Here is a 13,048-nt window from a genome sequence, read left to right as displayed (position 1 = left end):
ATAAGACATTTGCAATATACATAAACAAAAAAGGATCATATTCAGAATATAAGTATCTCAGTAAGATACTTATAAATCTGAAAGAAAAGATGAACAATACAACAGAAAAATCAGCAGGACATTTGCAAAAGCCCATTCTCAGGATACCCAAATATGGGGAATACATGTAAATCCATGGCTGATTCATGTCAATGTATGGCAAAAACCACTACAATATTGTAAAGTAATTAGCCTCCAACTAATAAAAATAAATGGAAAAAAAAAAGATACCCAAATAGCCAGTGTACATGAAAAGATGTTCAACTTATTAGTAAATCTGGTAAGTCAAATTAAAACCACAATGAAATTCAACTATGTACCCCCAGAGAGCCTAAAATCAAAAAGGCTAAGAGAACCAAATATGAATGAGGAAGAAGAGCAGCATAACCCTCCCACTTGCCGGTGGGAATAGAAACTGACAAAATCCTTTGCAAAACTGACATTATTAAAGCCATGCCCTGCAACATAGTAGTTCCCTACACACGCAACAGAAATGCACGCACATACCCACCAAAGACATCCGCAAGAAAGCCCACAGCAGCCCTCTCTGAATTAGCCTAGAACTGAAACAACCCAAACATTGATCAGGAGTAAAGTGATAAACTACTATTATAAAATAGTAAGCTATGCTATGTAACTGTGAGAATGGAAGGAAATACGACAGGGGGAAAATACTATAATGACACCCAACAACATAGATACAGCTCACAAACATGATGTTGAAAAGATAAAGACAGACACAAAAGAACAGATACCATATGATTCCATTTATAGAGTGTTACTCAAGAAAAGAGAAAAACAATCTATGGGATCAGATATTAGGACGGTGGCTATCTCTGAGGAGGAAGAAGGGACACCATCACCTGGGGCCATCAGGGACAACGGCTAGGTTCTTTTTCTTACCTGGGGGTGGTTACTGGGATGCATTCCCACCAGGATAATCCGTGGAGTCACGTGTTTCTGCTCTTTGCAGCTTCCATATGTGGAACCTCAATAAAGAATCCCCAAAATTTTCAAGTGTTGATTTCTTCAGTGAAGCACATGGAGGGACTAACACAGAAAATAGTGTAGAAGATCTTTTTTAAAACCAATCTTGGGACTTTCTTGGTGGTCCAATGGCTAAGACTTAATGCTCCCAATGCAGGGGATCTGCATTTGATCCATGGTCAGGGAACTAGATTCCAGATGCCAAAACTGAGAGTAACATGGTACAACTAAAAATCTCACATGCCCCAGTGAAGATTGAAGATGCTGAGGGCCACAGCTTAGACCCGGCACAGCCAAATAAAAAAGCCAAATAAATATGTTTGAAAAAATAGTAGTTTGCAGTTACCTGGGTTCAATGTGCCCTCCTGATGTTGGCTCCAGAGTAGAAAGTGGAAAGGACCACACATACACACCTGTGACTATAGGTCAGTTGGATCGGGAAAAGTGAATGCCTTTCCCTGAGGAACCATGAATAAAACTGGGACCCTCTGCAGTTGAGCAAAGAGGTGAGGAATGTATAAGGGGTAAAAAAAAATGAAAGAGCCGTTGTATGAAATTATGTCAACAATGAAGGACCTGGAGGAGACGCTTGTATTTCCAGCCTTATTATGTAAAGCGGGATTAAAAGGTAACAAATTGAGGCTGTCTAGGAGGAAATACTTTCTTACGAAATGGATAATTAACCTCTAGCCAATGCTTTAGTAAAATCCAACTCCTCCCTTAAAAAAAAAAAAAAAAAGATTAGCTATTTATAGCAGCCGAAACAGCATCCGCAGTTACACTGACTGCTATTATATTACAAAGACGCCTCTGCTTCCAGGCAAAACAAAAAAAAAAACTGATAGCCAGCTGGGGTCAGGAAGGAAATTTTCCCTTTGGTGTGGGATTTCACAGCTCTGTTATCTAGTAGTGAACCATCCAGGCACTGCCTGGTATTTGCACCTCCATTTGGACACCTGGCTCTTCCATCCAGGGTGCTGCTGCGCTCAAACAAGCCATTGTCTTCCTCCCGGAAGACACACCTGTAGCCTTGTATTTAGGCAACACCTTGTGTTTCCAAAAAGTAAACACGAGGAATATAATCAAAATTGGTCCTAACACTACTGTTTTTACATCAACAGTCTATAAATATATGGGAGAACTCAATATACGTGTGAAATAAACAGAGCAGGTATGCCTACACGGAGGTAATTCAAAAGACGGCTCTGTAATTTAGCAGCCTGGATCTCAATTGTTGTATTTTTTGGCATGAAAAACACAGATATTATTCATCAAAGTGATTGTCCTGCGCACTTGTATACCTTATATAATTTATTTTTTCGGGGCTTTTTACTTCAAAGAAATCACTCGCTAATGACATTTCAGACTTTAGAAATTTTTCTGATAGCACACCGCTATTCCCTCAGGGGCAGAATTGTGAATAAGTGGATTTTTTAAAGATCATTAACAGATATTACAAACCAATTCAAACGGAGCGTTTTCCTTGCAAATTACCTTTAACTTTTAAAGCCATTGGAAAAAAAAAAAAGAAAAAGGAAAAAAGACAGTGAGTGATTTAATTTACTTAGCCTGTCTACAAATCACAGCTTTGCACTCCATCGGCGATCACATTTTTCAACCAAAAAACATCTCTAACTATCTCTAATAGAGATATTTTTCTAAATGATCACGCTCAATGAGTGATATTTCAAAAGATAGTGATGTTTAGTTTTTTGTTTTTTGTTTTTTTTATCACTGAGCAAGTTGCCCTGGAATTGAGAATGTTTATTTTATTGATATGCTTGAAGCCAAACCAGTCAGCCCTGCACTGCCTGTATCTGTTGCTTAATTAAAACTCGCAGGTAATTAGCAGGTTTATCATTTCTGAGCAAATGGATGGAGAAGCTTTGGTGGTAGATTGTGGAGTTTTTAAGGTAAGGAGGGGCTCTTTTATTTAATGATCAAACCGTCTTTTCCTGGCTAAAGAGCTAATATTTGGGGTGAGAAGCACCTTTATTCCCCACATACATCAGGCCTAGATTCCTATTTGCATCAGCGCCCCGTTGTGTATGTTTTCTATTCAAAGAGCCCCTGTGGACTTCAAAGTGAGTTGCCTGCGAGGCCGAGCTACATGGGAGTCCTGAACGGGGTCGGATCAGGCCCAGAGCCGGGAGAAACCATGCCAAGACCAGCGCATGCTGGAGCCCCCAAACCATGCCACAAAATTAAAGGGTGTCCCCTGCCTATGCCACCCCACAGCGCATGTGGGAAATGTCCCCAGGCTCGCCAAGCGCTACGCTGGCTTCTCAGGCTACTCCTTATAAATATTTGATGAGTGGCACTCCATTTGTAAGGAACTATGTTAATAAGAATATTCTTTGAAATCGGAATCCAACGTAGGTTTTAAAAGGGGTCATTGTTTGAAGGACTACAGGTTTCCCCTTTTTCCTTTTTAAAGTGCAAAGTCAACTTACCAAGAGTCAAATAAAGGGATCCGGTGTCCTTTTGGATAGTCCATCAACCAAAAATGGGTAGGCTCCTACTCTGAAGGAAGTTCTATTTTTGGAAGGGTTTATTAAATTATTGAGGGTGTGTGTGCTTAGTCGTTCAGTCATGTCCCACTCTTTGCGACTCCATGGACTGTAATCCTCCAGGCTCCTCTGTCCATGGGATTCTCCAGGAAAGAATACTGGAGTGGGTTGCCATTTCCTCCTCCAGGGGATCTTCCTGACCTGGGCAGGGGCAGGGAGGGGGATGGGGATTGAACCCAGGTCTCCTGCATTGCAGGTGGATTCTTTATCATCTGAGCCAGTAGGGAAGCCTTAAATTCCTTGTAGCTCAGTTGGTAAAGAATCTGCCTGCAGTGCAGGAGACCCGGGTTTAATCCCTGGGTTGGGAAGATCCCCTGGAGAAGGAAATGGCAACCCACTCCAGTATCCTTGCCTGGAAAATCTCATGGACAGAGGAGCCTAGTGGGCTGCAGTCCATGGGGTTGCAAAGAGTCAGGCATGACTGAGCAACTAACACTTACTTACTTACTTAAAGGAATAAAAATGCTAATATTTCTTGAACATCTCTTGCATGCCCAATATTTTCATTCTCTTCTTTTATCCTTACCAAAATATTATGTAGTAGAAGGTGAAGAATCCAAGAATCCGCTTGCAATGCAGGAGACCTGGGTTTGATCCCTAGGTTGGAAAGATGCCCTGGAGAAGGAAATGGCAACCCACTGCAGTATTCTTGCCTGGGAAACCCCGTGGACAGAGGAGCCTGGTGGGCTACAGTTCATGGAGTCTCAAGAGTCGGACACAAGTGGGCAGCTAAACAACAACCAGGAAAGTTCCCTGGAACAGAGATACACGTTCCTGGGACCTCACACGGGGGTGTGGCCTCACCAAGCCTTTCATCTATATGACAGGTGATGGTTTCTGAAAGTGCTTCACACAATCCGGGTCCTGCAGACAGTGTCTCATCAACCTTTCCTTTCACTTCAGGCTGGCTTCTCAACATCAGCCTTTGTATTTTCATCACTGTAAGCTTGGTCTTTTAACAAAAATGGATCTAAACAGGAATGATTTTTCATGTAATTGGGGTCAAAACAAAAGTTTAAAAATAGAATAAAGTAAAACAGGATGATTTCCACTCACAGAACATCAATCTGTTTATTTTGTGCTCAGTCAACAGATCTTTATATGGGCTGAGTTGGAAGTGCTTCAGCGAGGTGCTAAGATGTTGGATTTCTGAGCATGCTTTACCTTGCCTTGACATTTAGGGTAAAATCAAACTTCCAAATCTGAAGCACAGGGAGGGTGAGATGAATTGGGAGATTAGGACTGATGCATATACACTATTGATAATGGTACCATAACTGATGAGAACCTACTATAGAGCACAGGGAATGCTCCGTGGTGACTTAAATGGGAAGGAAATCCAAAAAAAGAGATACCCAGAAACTAACGACATTGTAAAGCAACTATACTCCCATAAAAATTAATTTTAAAAGATTAAAAAAACACAAACCATAAAGCATGTATGGGGCCAGATGTGATCCGATGCCTGCCGGCCTCTCAGACCTCATCCTGACGGCTCACTGCTCTGCAGGTCACTCTGTGGAGAGGCTGAGTTGCCTCTGCCTTCCTCCACCTGCTGGCCCCGTCTCCTCATTGTTGCTCTTATTGTTCACGATCAGCTGAACACATCTGACTCTGCAATCCCATGAGCTGCAGCACGCCAGGCTTTCCTGTCCTTCTCCATCTCCCAGAGTGTTCTTAAACTCATATCCATTGAGTCAGTGATGCCATCCAACTTCCTCATCCTCTGTCGTCCCCTTCTCCACCTGCCCTCAATCTTTCCCTGTATCAGGATCTTTTCCAACGAGTCGGCTCTTCGCATCAGGTGGCCAAAGTATTGGAGCTTCAGCATCGGCCCTTCCAACAAATGTTCAGGTTTGACTTCTTTAAGGATTAACTGGTTGGATCTCCCTGCAGTCCAAGTGACTCTCAAGAGTCTTCTCCAGCACCACAATTGTTAATTTGGTTTAAAGGTACTCTCCTCAGAAAGTGCTTGCATTGCCTTCAAATCCAAAACAGTCCAGCCCTGATAGTCACCCATTTCCACTTCCTTCAGAGCATCATTTCCTCTGTTAGCTTAGTCCCTCATGAAGCATCCATCTCCCCAGCTCAGCTGAGCCTCCAGAAGGTCAGAGACCATCACAGTCTGTCCCCCAATTCATCTCCCAGTCTGTGCACAGTCCCTGGCACAGGGAATATCGTTGGCTGAAAGCAGCTTTACCTGGTGTAAAATAACATAAAACGCCAGGCAGATACTCTGTCATTGGCTGCTGAGGCAGCTCTTGAACTGAGGAAGAAAAGCTCTCCCTTTTCCTCCCTCACAAGCTCAAGTTCTTTCCCCTGCAATTGATCCCTGCCTCCTCTCTGCCAGACAGACATGCACACCTGATCTGGAAGGAATGCCTGTGTTTACTCCCAGGCCGGGAAGTCTTACCTGTTGGCAGGGTCCTGCCTGCCAAGGAGGCACAGCTCCCCCGTCATCTGAGTGCTAGGCGGCCATGAGTTCAGTGTCCGAGGGGCCAGGTGTGGCTCTCAGGGGCTGCAGGGGCTCCTCTGTCCAAGTCAGCAGCATCCCAGAACTCAGCTCCCATCACCTCCTAAATTGCTGACCCTGATGCGGGGTGGAGTGTTTTGTTTTCTTGATTGGATCACTTCCAAATTAAAGAAGGACTATATAATAGTTGTAACAAGGGAAACAACACTTAGAAATGGAGTAAAAGCAAAGCTAATTCTTTCTCCCCCTCACACCTCACTACCACTCTCTGAAGATTACCAGAGGCAGGCAGGCATATGCCTATATTCCTGTGTTATATACAAAATGATACAATGTATATTAAGTATATTTATACTTAACATGTGTATGTGTTAAGTCACTTCAGTTGTGTCCAACTGGAGTACAACTTCAGTATAACATAATTATAACTTACGTATACATACCTAAGTATAACACGTGTATATATAATTATATATTTGCTGTTGTTTTTGTTCAGCCTCTCAGTTATATCTCACTCTTTTCGACCCCATAGACTGTAGCCTGTCAGGCTCCTCGGTGCATGGAATTTCCCAGGCAAGAATACTGGAGTGGGTTGCCATTTCCTTCTCCAGAGGATCTTCCCAACCCAGGGATCGAATCCGCATCTCCTGCATCTCCTGCACTGGCAGACAGGTTCTTTACCACTGAGCCACCTGGGAAGCTCATAACTAGATAACGAATATATAGAATTTCACATCAGCGGGGCTGTGTATATGCTGGGGGGACTTTACTGCAGGATCGCATCTTCACTCAATGGCCGCTTATCTATGTCTGTCACTTGCCCTTCTTAGGTGTGGCTACTCCAGGGACTTTCTGAGAAGATGGGTGGGACCACACAAGACCACGGCTGTGTGCAGCGGTGCCGGTTTCCCCTTCTCTTCGGAAACACACCTGCCTTGGTCACACTGGGATTCAGATGCGTTTTCAGAGAAGCAACACTGCTGGCGTTTGCTCTCGGATGATGGTTTGAGGACATCTGAAGAGGTGCCTGCCCGACCCCCGCCTTGGGGAGGTCCAGACCGGCCCTGGGCACCATCTCCTTGGCTTCCTTTAACTCCCTGGCCCACGGTGCTCCCTTCCATTTCTTTTTTCTTTTTTTTCCTCGCTTCCATTTCTAACTGGCTCCCATTTCGAGTTGCCAGCCCCTGTATTGCCTCTGACCTTGTCTATTTCCAGCAGCCTTCTCTCAGGAGCAAATCTCAAGGTCAAGGCTTCATTGACTTCCTCTCAGGTGCCTCTGCCCTCCAGTCCTCGGAGAGAGCCTCCCACACCTTCATTGGGTGCCCATCGACTCAGCCCAGCTGTCTCCAGGTGGCCATTCCCTCTGACTCTCACCCTACAGACCACAAACTTGGTCAACACAGCTGTGAACTGCTGTGTAGGTTTCAAACATATTCAAGGAGTTTATTTCAACCAGTTCTTACAATAGCCCATAAAGTAGAGAGGGTTACGTATACTGGCCCCTCAAATATATGGGTCTTAAGAACATTAACAGGAAATTTGCTAAAAAGATGTTAAAATGGTCACATAAAAATAGTCAGTTTTGCTGTTAGTGAAAGGAATACACAGTATAGTAACATTGCTATACTTTTTGCCTATGGAAGAGCAAATATTTCTAAGGATGAACAATACTCTGTTCAACAAGGGAGGACAGTGGCCAGATCCTTTAACCTCTCAAAGGTAGGAGGATGTATTGGTGGTACTGCTCTGATCGATAACTTGCCATTCTTGCCTAGAGAACCCTGTGGACCGAGGAGCCTGGCAGGCTACAGTCCATGGGGTCTCAAAGAGTCCAACATGACTGAAGTGACTTAGCATGCATGAAAACTCAACCAAGTTCTCCTCAAGCATTCTCTCCATCTGCCTCTTGAATAGGCACTGCCATCCCTGACTGTTTCTAGAAGACATTCCCCTTTCCTTGCAGGATGGAGCCCCCTCTCCCCACACCGACGCAGGCTCTCCCAGCACAGAGGCCACCCCAGGAAGCACAGCACTGTTACAGTCTGCAGGAAGTCCTTGCAGCCTCTGGGGCACCATTTTGTCACCCCCTGGGACCACTGCCATGGTCCAAGTCAACTCAAGGCATCTGCTATGAGTTGGCTTTTCCCCACAAACAGTGAAGAATTTGTGTTGATTCTTCCCCAGAAGGTCACTGGTGACCAGTGACCCTCGGGGGTCCACAGGGGGACCATGGACAAGTGAATCAGCCCTCCTGGGGACTGAACTCATGACCTCATTAGCACAGGGCTCTCATCAACAGAGCCACATGGCACATACCTCATTAAGGCACTGAGGCAGTATTCTGCTAAATGTTAATTCTTAGATTAACTACAGGTGAGTAGAGTTCCTAGCGGGGAAAAAGAAATGAGAGAGATGTGTGCATTCTTTAAAGGAAACGTGGGTCATCAGTAGATGGTCCCTTTGGTTCATTTTGAGATTGAATTTCAGCATCAGAAGGTGACACTCATCGGGATCCACGGTGCCATATTTTGGTTTTTTTTTCATCAATATCCTGGCCAGAAGACTGTCAGGGAAAAAAAGCAAATGGTGTCACTTCCCCATTTGGCCAAACTGCATAAGGATTCTGTAGCAATTCCTCCAAAGTTCAAGCTTCAAACACAGGCGGCATGAGGGGAAAGGGTTCTCCCAACTGAGGGAGAGGTGGTCCTTCCCATATGCGAAGGGCTGGGCCCTCCTGCCCCCCCGCCCCCGAACACCCCACAGAACCCTAATCCCTGTGGCCAGAAGCCCCTCCTCTGGGCCTGTGTCAGTCACTCTGCAGCTCAGTCAGCCCCCCTCCAACCCCCCTCACCTCCGTTTACCTTATCCCCAGCCGGTCCCTGAGGGACCCGTTTTACAAATAGCAACTATGGTTTGGAGCTGAGTTTCAACACCAACTCTGTATCCTGTGTCAGATTACGTCTCTATGAATATTCCACCGGCCGCACAGCTCTGAAGAGACGTTTCCGCTTTCAGGCCATTTCAACTTCAGTTGCTCCCACCCCTGACAGCGATCTTTGAAACTGATAGGGCCCCGATAGAAGCCAGAAGAAATTTTTTTAAAATATTAATAATCATGGGTGAGGTTCCCAGTCTTTGTAATCTTGTGGAAGAGCCCCCTGGAGGAAAGCACACTTGAATTGAACGCGTGCCCACGGGAACTCGTCCATGGAAAAGCCTGCTCGGAAATACATGGATGTTTTGCAGAATTTCTATGATGGGGGAGAGGAGGCTAAGTCAGTCATCTGCACTTACCACCTTTTGCCTCAGGAGCCTGAAAGACCATCTTTAAACACTCAGGTTTGTTCCCACTGCAAGAGAAGCCCCACCGCACCCAGGCATTCAGTGGAGAAGACTAACCTCTTAGGAGCAGCCCAGCTCTGCCATGCACTGCCCCCACCACGTGCCAGCTCATTGGGGTGGGGGTGAGGGGGCAGGGAAAGTTAGTATCTGCTTCGAGCTGGTCATTTCCTCACCTGTAAAATGATGATAGTCATAGTTACTGCAAAATAGTCACTGTCTCCACATGGAATAAAGGACATCAAATTCTTTAGTCGAGTGCCTGGAACACAGTAACTCCTCACTGAAACTTAACTACTTCTAACTTACTTCACCCTGTATGACAGGCTCACGGTCCATGAGAAAAGCAAATATCATATATTAATGCATATTCATGGGACCTAGAAAAATGGTACAGATGAACCTATTCGCAGGGCAAGAGTAGAGATGCGGATATAGAGAATGGACATGTGGACACAAGGGGAAGGGGAGTGTGGCGTGAACTGGAAGATGAGGACTGACTCATATACACTGTCGTGTGTGAAGGGAGTTCAATCTGGTTCTCTGTGACGACCCAGAGGGGTGGGATTGGGGGTGGGAGGGAAAGGTTCAAGAGGGAGGGGATATATATATATATATATATATATATACACAATTCACTTTGTTGTATAGCAGAGACTAACACAACTTGGAAAGCAATTACAATTAGAAATAATAATTATAAAAAAAGAAATAATAATTATAAAATTTTAATTCAAATTTTAAAAATGAATAGATAATTTAAACAATTATTAAATTGTTTAAAGAAACTTAACTATTGTAGCTACTAGTTGCCTCCTGATCACCTCAGGGCCTATATCTGCATCCCAGATACCCTTCCCTTTGTAAACCTAAAACAAGAATTAAGTTGTATGACAACCACAGTGGTATGTCCACGAAGAAGACACTGGTGATTAGACTGACCACAGCCACTTGCAACGAGTGTGCTCTGATTCCAACAACTAAGAGGCAGCAGCCTGCACTGAAAACAGCTAGCCCTGATTTTTAAACAATGCCTTTAAAAATGTTTCCTTCTGAAATGCGCTATAAATGGCATCAGGAATTTTCCAAACTGGCATGATCAAAATACACGATCTTAAAATCGTAATTCTCTACAACATACCAAAATCATAGTCAGCCTAAAGATTCTCAGAAATTTGGAATTCTGCATGCCTTAAAAAAAATTCAATTCAAATAAAATCAGTCTAAGTATATTGTTATGAAAATACAATCTGAGATTCTATATTTGAGGAACACTCTTATAAGCATTTAGTAAGTTACAATTTAAAAACTTCTACTCAAGTTCAAGTTGACAGTTAGGGACTAAATAAATAGAAACTAAATTGATGAATAGTATCTCTCTTACAGCTGTGGGCTCCATTTGCTACTCTAATCTCCAGCAGGAAATATTAGCTCAATAAAATAAATACTTTTAATATCTTCTATGCATTTCCTCAAACCATGCCAACGCACTTATCTATGGCTCACTTAGAAGATTTGTTAAGTACCCCCCTTCACTTACTTAACAGAGGATGTTTGATGTTCTAACAAACAAACATGGAGGAACAACATGAGGGCACATTGTTTTAAGGCACTGAGCCCTTAATCACTTCCAGTTCTGATTCATCAGAAAAATAGTACTCGAGGGATTTTTTTTTTTTTTTTTGGTCACAAAATATTGTCTTTAATTTTGAGATACTTACTTCTTGCCAGAAAATGATACTGTATTTTTGTCCTAATGATGAAGGATGAAAGATGGGGAGAATTCCATTTGGTGATTATTGGACCACAAAGAAGTAAACTGATTCAGAAAACAAATCCCCAGAAGAAAAATAAAACATATTATGTGAGGTGGGAGCACGGAATTCTTGGCATCTATTCAATTGGGGCCGGGATTGGTAATTTAATAACATCCTTGTTTTGTTAATATTTGGGAGTGGGGTAAAACCCCAGGGCTTTAGCTTTGGGCTAGATTCCTTCTACTCCCCACCATTACCTCAACCAGCAACAGTGTTTAAAGACACAAATCCCAGGGGCCTCACAAAGGATTGTTAAATCACAGGCCTTGGGCAGGGGTTCAAGATGCCATCCTTCCCACGTAAGCCAAAGCGACGAGGGAACCTTGATCTCCTCAGTTCAGCGGGCAATGGGAACACGTCCAGAGAAAGCCCACTCTGACCACTGTCCCCAGAGGCCCTGAGCATCACACCCGATTCAGAGCAGATGGGTGACCTCGTGAAGAGAAACCTGCCAATTGCCACAATTCTGCCAAAGCATTCTGATTCATGGGCTAATTGTGCCACTTTCCTTCAGACTGGTCCTTCTAGCTTCCCCTGCTGGTTGCTGAGCAGAGTTTGGCAGGGAAAAAAAAAACAACAGCTTTGGCTTTGGAAATCCTGGCCACACTTGTGCACTTCAAAAAAAATACCTGAGTGATGCATGTGGTAAAGGAATTCAGTTGGTGCTTCAGTAAATTCTGCCCTTTCCTGGAACCTGGAGGTCATAGACTGTGTCATTTTTCTTTTTTCTTTTTCTTTCTTTCTTTTTTTTTTTTTTAGCTCTTTCAAGTTTAAATGAGGGGATAAAGTAGCACAGGAAGAAAATGAAAAGAAAAAAAAAAAACATTCAAATTGAAGAGGGTGACAGGTTTAATCCAAACTCAGTCCCAAACACAGTTCTGAGTTGTTACATTCTTCCATGACCTTTTAATTCCTAGATTTATGTAATGTGTAGGAATAAAACAAAGAAAGTGTAGTCGCTCAGTCGTGTCCGACTCTTTGCGACCCCATGGACACCACGCCCCTCGGTCCATGGGATTTTCTAGGCAAGAGTACTGGAGTGGGTTGTCATTTCCTTCTCCAGGGAATCTTCTGACCCAGGGATAGAACCCAGGTCTCCCGCATTGTAAACAGATGCTTTACCGTCTAAGCCAAAAGTTGCCTTGTAATTACTAAAAATCTTACCAGTGTTATGATCTCCATGATGGTGTAAGAGAAACATCATACGGGTAACACAAGTGTGACAGACAGTGGTACTAGTGATGCTGGCAATGGTGACTGTGATGATGGAAGTGGAGGCGGTGATGATGATGGTGGTGGTGAGGGTTATGATGATGGTGGTGGGGATTAGTCATTTCCCCCAAAAATGAATTAAAAACTTGAACTCACATATTAGAGGCTTGAAAGGTCTCTACTGATCTTCTCTCAGTCTTAGCTTCCTTATTGGGGTCAACATTTGGTTAATCTGATCACAAAGATGTTCTTCGATGAAAACTTGAAAAGCACTTTCAAGGGAAAGGAAAGAAGAGGAGCTGAAGCAACTGTTTAAGAGGTGTGTTTCTCTCCGCCAGTGAGTTTCTGTTCTTCATTATTATTTTCATCCTAATCGTGGGCACTGAAAGCATTGCAGAGTATTATAGGCATCCAAGGAGGCCAAACAGCCAATTCCTGGAGACTGTCGTGGAGACATGAGACACTGTGTTAGTGAGGTTCAAAAATGTCTTGGTGTTTTTCAGTCACTCAGTCGCGTCTGACTCTTTGTGACCCCATGGACTGCCAGCACGCCGGGCTTCCCTGTCCTTCACCATCTCCCAGAGTTTGCTCAAACTCATGTCCATTGAGTC

The 13,048-nt window shown here is 43.8% G+C and overlaps 1 long non-coding RNA gene across 8 annotated transcripts in view; it reads right to left on the bottom strand.

Annotated features, from left to right (window-relative positions):
- LOC122703920 overlaps window positions 1-13,048 on the bottom strand; it is a 42,774-nt gene extending 29,726 nt beyond the window's left edge. For 3 of the 8 annotated variants that reach the window (XR_006343656.1, XR_006343661.1, XR_006343662.1), the window contains exons 1-6: window positions 12,390-13,048; window positions 9,469-9,584; window positions 8,386-8,455; window positions 6,010-6,245; window positions 5,026-5,796; window positions 943-1,089 (exon numbers count right to left, since the gene is read on the bottom strand). This is a non-coding gene — a long non-coding RNA (uncharacterized LOC122703920). Of the gene's footprint in view, window positions 1-942; window positions 1,090-5,025; window positions 5,797-6,009; window positions 6,246-8,385; window positions 8,633-9,468; window positions 9,585-11,854; window positions 11,971-12,389 lie in introns of those variants that run through there. The other 5 variants (XR_006343659.1, XR_006343664.1, XR_006343660.1 and 2 more) reach the window with 5 other exon arrangements.

Source organism: Cervus elaphus, chromosome 11 (assembly GCF_910594005.1).
Source record: "Cervus elaphus chromosome 11, mCerEla1.1, whole genome shotgun sequence".
NCBI classification, from domain to species: domain Eukaryota; kingdom Metazoa; phylum Chordata; class Mammalia; order Artiodactyla; family Cervidae; genus Cervus; species Cervus elaphus.
The sequence above is the reverse complement of the archived record's forward strand: the minus strand, read 5'-3'. Positions and strand labels throughout refer to the sequence as shown.